This window comes from Chrysochloris asiatica, unplaced genomic scaffold (assembly GCF_000296735.1).
Source record: "Chrysochloris asiatica unplaced genomic scaffold, ChrAsi1.0 scaffold00008, whole genome shotgun sequence".
Classification (NCBI taxonomy): Eukaryota; Metazoa; Chordata; class Mammalia; order Afrosoricida; family Chrysochloridae; genus Chrysochloris; species Chrysochloris asiatica.
The window spans coordinates 37,903,785-37,911,465 of record NW_006408526.1 but is presented as its reverse complement, the minus strand read 5'-3'; the positions used below and the strand labels follow the sequence as shown (position 1 = coordinate 37,911,465).

Below are 7,681 nucleotides of genomic sequence, written 5' to 3'. Positions count from 1 at the left end.
AAATGATTTGTTTATTTCAAATACCTTCTTTAGACAGCATAAAAGACGACTACACACATGGACCTCGCCAGATGGAACACATAGATCAGTGGTATAGAGGTGATAAAGAGCAAAGTGTGAGTCCTGAGAGCAGACTAGGATACAACGCAGCAACATTAGCTTATGAGCAGTTGAAAGCGAAGCCCTTCAGTAGCCAGCCCCTTGCAGAGGTGTTGGGGGTGGGGGTTGGGGTGAGGTGGTGTCCAACTCATAGTAACCCTATAGGACAGAGTAGAATTGGTTCCGTGGATTTCCAAGACTATAAATCTTTACAGAAGCAGACAGCCTCATCTTTCTCCTGCAATGCAGTTGGTGGGTTTGACCTTGCAGTTAATCGTGCAATGCTTAACTTACTGCACCACCAGAGATCCTTTCCAAAAGCCTTGAAAACCTTATGGAGCAGTTCCAATCTGCACACATGGGTTCACCATGAGTTGAAATTGATTCAATGCATCCAACAACAAAATGTCCGCATGCTAACATAAAGGTTGAAAATTGGAATCCACCCAGCAGTGCCTCAGAAGAAAAGCTTCCATTAAAGGTTGTTGTTGCTGTGGTTAACTATCCTAGAAGTAGCTGTACTGTGTAACAAATGGGGTCTTCATGTGTCATAATCAACTTGCTGGCAACAAGTTTTGTGATTATACATAAGGGACATTGGAGATTCAATGGTAGAATTTTCACCTTCTGTAGGTGGGGTGTAAAGAGGGTTCATTTGGGCCAATGAAATGCCAATGTAGTTCAATAGCAGCCATCACCCACCTGTGAGTAGAAGTTAGCTAGTGTTGCTAAAATGCTGAACAAGTTTCAGTGGTGCTTTCAGATTAAGACTAAGAAGAAAGGCCTGGTGATCTATTTCTGAAAAGTAGTAGCTGTTGTTGTTGTTAGGTGCCATAGAATCGACACTGACTCATAGTGACCCTACGCATAACAGAATGAAGCACTGCCCAGTCTTGCATCAACGTCACAATCCTTGCTAAGCCTGAGCCCATTGCTGCTGCCACTGAGCTAATTCATTTTGTTGGGGGTCTCCCTCTTTTTCTCCCACCCTCCACTTTACCAAACATAATAATCTTTCTCCAGGGACTGATCTCTCCTGATAATATGTCCAAAGTATGAGAGACATAGCCTGACCATCCTGGCTTCCAAGGAACATTCTGGATGCACTTCTTAAAACACAGATTGGTTTTGTTCTTTTGGCAGTCTTTGGTACTTTTAATATTCTCCTCCAACACCACGATTCAAATGTATTAATTATTCTACGGTCTTCCTTATTCATTGTTCAATTTTCACATGCATATGGTATTATTGAAAATACCACGGCTTGGTCAGGCGCATCTTCATCCTCAAACTGACATCTTTGCTCTTCAATACTTTAAAGAGGTTTTGTGTAGCAGATTTGCCTAGTGCAATACATCGTTTGACCTCTTGATGTTGCTTCCATGACTGTTGATGGTTGATCTGAGCTAAATGAAGTCTTTGGCAAGTTCATTCTTCATTTATATGGGTGTGTTTTATTGATCCAGTGGTAAGGATTTCTGTTTTCTGTACTTTGAGATGCAACCCATACTGAAGGCTATATATAGTCTTTGATCTTCATCAGTAATTATTTTAAGTCCTTTTGACTTTCAGCAAGCAAGGTTGTATCACTGGCATATTGCAAGTTGTTAATAAATCTTCCTACAATCCTGATGATTTCTCCTCATAAAATCCATCTTCTCAGATTATTTGCTCAGCATACAGATTGAATAAGTATGGTGAAAGAATACAGCCCTGGTGCACACCTTTCCTAATTTTAAACCATTTGGTGTTCCCTTGCTCTGTTAGAGCAACTACCTCTTGGTCTATGAGCAGGTTCCTCATGAGCACAATTAAGTGTTCTGGAATACTCATACTTCACAATGTTGTCCATAGCTTGTCAAGACCCACACAATCAAAAACCTTTGTTTGGTCAATAAAGCACAGGTAAACATCTTTCTGGTATTCTCTGCTTTCAGCCAAGATCCAGCTGATGTCCATGTCCTCTTCTGAGTCCAGCTTGAACCTCTGAAAGTTCTCTGTTAATGTATGGTTGCAGCTGTTTTGTATTATCTTTAGCAACATTTTACTTGCTTGTGATGTGAATGATATTGTCTAATGATTTCAATTTGTAATCCATCAGTTCCTGGTGCCTTGTTCTTTCCCAATGCCTTCAATGCACCTTGGACTTCTTCTTTCAGTATCATTGGCTCTTTATCATATGCTACCTCTTGAAATGGTTGAACATCGACCATTTCTTTTTTGTACAGTGACTCTGCGTATTCCTTCTATCTTCTTTTGATGCTTTCTGCATCATTCAATAGTTTGCCCATAGACTCCTTCAATATTGCAAATCAAGGCTTGAATTTTTTCTTCAGTTCCCTCAGCTTGAGAAAGACTGAGCCTGTTCTTCCCTTCTGTTTTTCTAACTCCAAGTCTTTGCACGTTTCATTATAGTATTTGACTTTGTCTTCTTGAGCTGACTTTTGAAACTTTCTGTTCAGCTCTTTCACCTCCTCATTTCCCCCATTAGCTTTAGCATTTTTACACTGGAGAGCAAGTTTCAGAGTCTCTTCTGACATCTATTTTGGTCTTTTCCTTCTTTCTTGTCTACTTAATGATCTTTTGTTTTCATGTTTTTGATGTTATCCCACAACTCTTTTAGTCATCAGTCTTTAGTGTCTAATGCATCAAATCTGTTAGAGTCAACAGAGAAAAGAGCACAGCTCAACAGCAAGGACAGGTTTATTTAAGACAAACCTGGGAGGGGCTTACTGACCAAGGCCAAAAGCATCCTCCCATACAGGCTGAAGGTTTTTATGAGGGTCTTGGGAGGAGGTGGGGCTTAGAATGGGCTAGCTGTGGAGGAAATGGGCTTTTGTGAGGTCTTGCCTGAGGGTAGAATTTAGAAGGGGCTCACTATGGGTCAGAATCCACTCACCAGCACTTAACAACAATAACAACAATTGGTAGAAACAGGAAATTGAAACTTAAGGAAAATAGACATTTAAGTGAGTTATGGTGGTTGGTCTCAAAATAGCTGCACGCAGTCTCCCTCAAAATCTGTTCTTTAAATGCTTTCTAAATTCAGGTGGGGTATATTCAAGATTATATTTGAATGTCATGTACTTGTTTTTAATTTTCTTCAGCTTCAGTCTGAACTTGCCTATGAGCAACTGATGATCTATTTCACAGTCTGTCTCTTGCCTTGCCTTGGCTGATGATATGGAGCTTTTCCACTGTCTCTTGCCACATTTGTCATAAATTTTGTATTCCATTTGGTGAGGTCCATGTATATAGTCATTTTTATGTTATTTTAAAAAGGTATTTGCAATGAAGAAGTCATTGGCCTTGCAAAATTCTATCATGTGATCTTGGTGTTGTTTCTATCACCAAGGCCGCATTTTCCAACTACTGATCCTTCCTCTGTGTTTCCAACCTTTGCATTCCAATAGTCTGTAGTTATCAATACATCTTTATTGCATGCTTGATCACTTTCAGACTGAAGAAGTTGCTAGAACTCTTCAATTTCATCTTCACTGGTTTTACTGGTTGGTGTATAAATTTGAATAATAGTGATATTAACTGCTCTTCTTTGTTGTTTTTAAGTGCTGTCGAGTGGATTCTGACCCATAGCAACCCTGTATAGGGTTTCCAAGGAGAACCTAGTGAGCTTGAACTGCCAACCTTGCAGTTTAAATGGCTTTGCAGTCTGGTGCATTAACCCTGTTCTTCCTTGTAGGTGTATGGATATTATTTTATCACAGTGTTGTGCTTCAAAATAGATCTTAATATGATCTTTTGATGATGAATGCAATATTATTCCTCTTTGGTTTGTCATTCCCAGCATAATAAACCATGTGATTGTCAGATTCAAAATGGCCAATACCAGTCCATTCAGCTCACGAATGCCTAGGATGTTGATGTTTATGTGTTCCATTTGATTTTTGTCGATTTCCAATTTTTCTAGATTCACACTTCGTACACTCCATATTCAAATTATTAATGGATGTTATAGCAGTTTCTCTTTCTTTTGAGTAGTGCCCATCAGCAAATGAAACTCCTGAAGGGTTTACTCTATGTGCATCATCACGGTCATCTCTCCTTTGAGGAGGCAGCTCTTCCCCAGTCGCATTTTGAGTGCCTTCCAACCTGAGGGGTTCATCTTCTGACACTATATCTGATAATATTCTGGTGCTGACAATGTTCCACTGCTATTCATAAGGTTTTAGTGACTAAATGGTTGGAAGTAGTCTGTCTCTCCTTCCTAGTCTGTCTTCGTCTGAAAGCTTAGCTGAACCCTATCCACAATGGGTGACCCTTGCTGGTATTTAAAATACCCATGACATATCTTCCAGAATCACAGCAACATGTAAGCCACCACCGTATGACAAATTGGCAGACAAATTGTGGTCTGAAAAGCTAGCCACTGAAAACCCTGTGGATCACAGTTCTACTCTGGCATAAATGGAGTCACAATGCATTACAGTACACTCCCTTGGTTCTAAACACCCTGGAGAGAAAAATGGAAAAGCATGCCAATGTCTGCCAACACTGTCAACCCTGTTGTTGTTGTTAAGTGCTTTTGAGTCAGTTCTGACTCATAGTGTCTCTGTATATGGTTTCCAAGGAGCGGCTGGTGAGTTTGAATCGCAGACCTTGTGGTTCAGTGCATTATTCCACAACCTGAGATGGATTCATCTGTCTTAAAGTCACAGTAACCCCATTTCTCAGAGTTCCAGTCCACTGCCTGTATTAATAAGGAGCTCTGGTAGCGTAGTGGTTACGAATTGGGCTGCAAACCGCAAGGTCAGCAGTTCAAAACTACCAGCTGTTCCACGGGAGAAAGATGAGGCTTTCTGCTCCCGTAAAGATTTACAGCCTCAGAAACCCTGTGCAGGGTCACTATGAGTCGGAACAGACTCCACGGCACATAACCACCACCACCACTACCCCGTATTAATACCCACACCACACCACCATAACCCACTGCCAGGAAGTCTGTTTTTGATTCAGAGTGACAGAGTAGATTGTCAAACCTTAGAGTTTCTGAGACTCTTAAGTCTTTACCAAAGCAAACAACCTCATCTTTCTCCCTCAGAGTGGCTGGTGGGTTTGAACAACTGACCTTTTGGTTAGCAGCCTAACACTTAACCACCAGGGTTCCTTATATCCACACCAGTAAGTCTTAGACTTAGTGATTACATCCTCAAACTTCAGAGTGACTGAGGGAGAAAGTGCTGCTCTGGGGACACCTAGAGTCTCTCTGGACACCTAGAGAAGACCTCAGGATTTCTTAGGGGAGCAGGGTACATGTGCACAAGCTCCTATCCCATAATGACCTGAGTCTCGCCTTCACTGCCCAGTCGTTCTCCAGGTTCCTCTGCTGCTGACGGGCTGGTTCCCCAATGACAGACCCTAAATGGTAGGCCCTGCCTCCAGCTCTCTGTGGGCCTCCTTGGTGGGTCCCTGGAGTGAATTTTGTCCTCTTTGCCTTCTTTTCTCTCTGAAAGGGGGTGGTGCATATATTGTCCTGGGCCTCCTGCAGAGCAGTTTGTTACAGTGATTGCCCAAAAGCAGGTTGGATTTGACTGAGTTCTGGATCTCCACTTGCCTGGGGTGAGAGCTGAGCTTTGTCCAGATCTGAGGGTTGTTGTTATTAAGTGCCATCGGGCTGGTTCCTACTCCTGGTTGGTTGGTTGGTTGGTTGTGTGCCACGGAGTCGGTTCTGACTCATAGCAAACCATGTTATGTACAGGGTTTCTGAGGAGTGGCTTGTGAGTTTGAACCGCCAACCTTACGGTTCAAATGGACCAGGACTTCAGATCTGAGGGTGAGTTACTTTAAACACTGACAACACAAGTAGGTAGGCTAACAGGCTAGGAGCATGCCAAAACAGGCTGTCAAGTTGGAGGAGTAACAACCAACCCCTTAGTTGGACTGCTCTAACTCGCCCACTTAGACACTTAACTGTCCAAATGGTCAGTTTGGTTGTTTTATTCGAACAAAACCAGACAGGGAGGGAAATGGAGAGCAGCGGAGATTAGGGGAGGGTGAGACGAAACAAGAGATCAGATTAGAGGGAGGTGAAGCGAATCTGATAAATAGAGAGGTGGAAGCGAGAGAAACGACAGATTTGTGAGAAATGAAAGCTGAGTGTATAAGAGAAATGAGCTGCAAGCGGGATGTGGAGACGAGGACAAAATGAGTGGACAAGGCCGCATCCATCTGTGCCTCTGACAGAAGAATCTCCAATTCTCTTACACAGATCGATCGCACGCCTTTAGCAACTAGGCGGCCCCTCGAGGGCCTCCAACCCCATCTAGACCCCGCCCAGCCCCGAAGGAAAGCCCAGCGGGGGGCTGACTGTCGCCTCTCGCGGTTCGCTGGGCCAGGAGGCTCACCCCAAAGCCCAGGAGGCGGGAGCAAGGGAGGGAGGGAGGGAGAAAGGGAGGGAGGGGCTCCGGTGGGAGGTAACCATGTGTTTCCAGCTTACTCTAGTTTTTTTTTCCTTCCCCCCCTCGCTCTTTCTTCACTCTTTTTTCTTTCCAAACAGGGAAAAGTGTTCCGCTACGCGGGAGCGCATTGTCGCCTAGCCTTTTCCTCCCTGACCCTGTTCCTTGCTAGCGTCCGGGAGCCAGCTGGTGCGGCGAGCGCGGGAAGTCCTTCGGTGCGGGGGAGCGCCGGGGCCCGAGTGACCGGGCGCGGGGCTGCTCCGCGCCAGCACATGGCTGCTGCCACCCGGCACGCACTCCGAGGCGCCGCACCCAGCTCGCCCAAGGTCCGTCCGCTGCGCAGGGAGCGGCTGAGCGGGGAGGTGCCCGCGTCCAGTTTTCGGGATGACTGTGGTCCTTCTCCTCCTGCTAGGTGAGTGCCTCGGGGTGGGCGGGAGTTTGATGCCCAATCCTCCGTTCCGGCAAAGACCACACTGATGGGGAACCGTTGTCTCCGCAGCCCCGGAGTGAGTCTCCTGGGTACGGAGGAGCACATCTGGGCAGCGGAGGGCCGCGCAGTCGGCCATCGACAATGTCTCAAACATCTGGCCGTTGAGTAGGCTTTCGCGCGGCGGAGTTTGGCCGTGAACCGCTCGATGTGGAGGATCCTTTTTAGGGTGGTGTGTAGTTTCAGGAGTTATTTGGCAAACTGGAGAATTGGGGGAGGGATGGTTTATCCAGGAATTTTTGTGCCAGGTTCCTGAGGGTGGGGGAGCTTTTTTGTCTCATACAGGCGCCTCTGAGGACTCAGATGAGAAACAGATGTGTAAAGGGTAAGAGGAAGGGAATGGGGAAGGGATAGAGGAGAGGGAACGAGGACGCAGCCCAAGGAGAAACAGTGAGACAAGGGAGAAATGGAAAAGGTTGGAAGGAGAGAGAAAATAGGAGAAAGAGACCAGGAAGCAAAAAGGCAAGGTTGATGGAGACTGGGCTAGGAGAGTGAGGAAGGAAAAACGAAGAGAGCAGAGAAATGAACCTAGTGCCTTTTTTATCTTCTTGAAAAGGCGCTGAGGCCAAGAGAAGGGTCCTCATGGGCTTCCTTCGAAGTGTTACCCAGGCAGATCTCCTGAGGCCTCAGAGACCCTAAGGCACAATGCAGCCTGGACTGGAGGGAGACTGTGAATGGCTTA

The 7,681-nt window shown here is 45.2% G+C and overlaps 1 pseudogene; it reads left to right on the top strand.

The window, feature by feature from the left end:
* Nucleotides 1-7,111, top strand: part of LOC102835112 — a 138,352-nt pseudogene extending 131,241 nt beyond the window's left edge.
* Nucleotides 7,112-7,681: the final 570 nt, after the last annotated feature.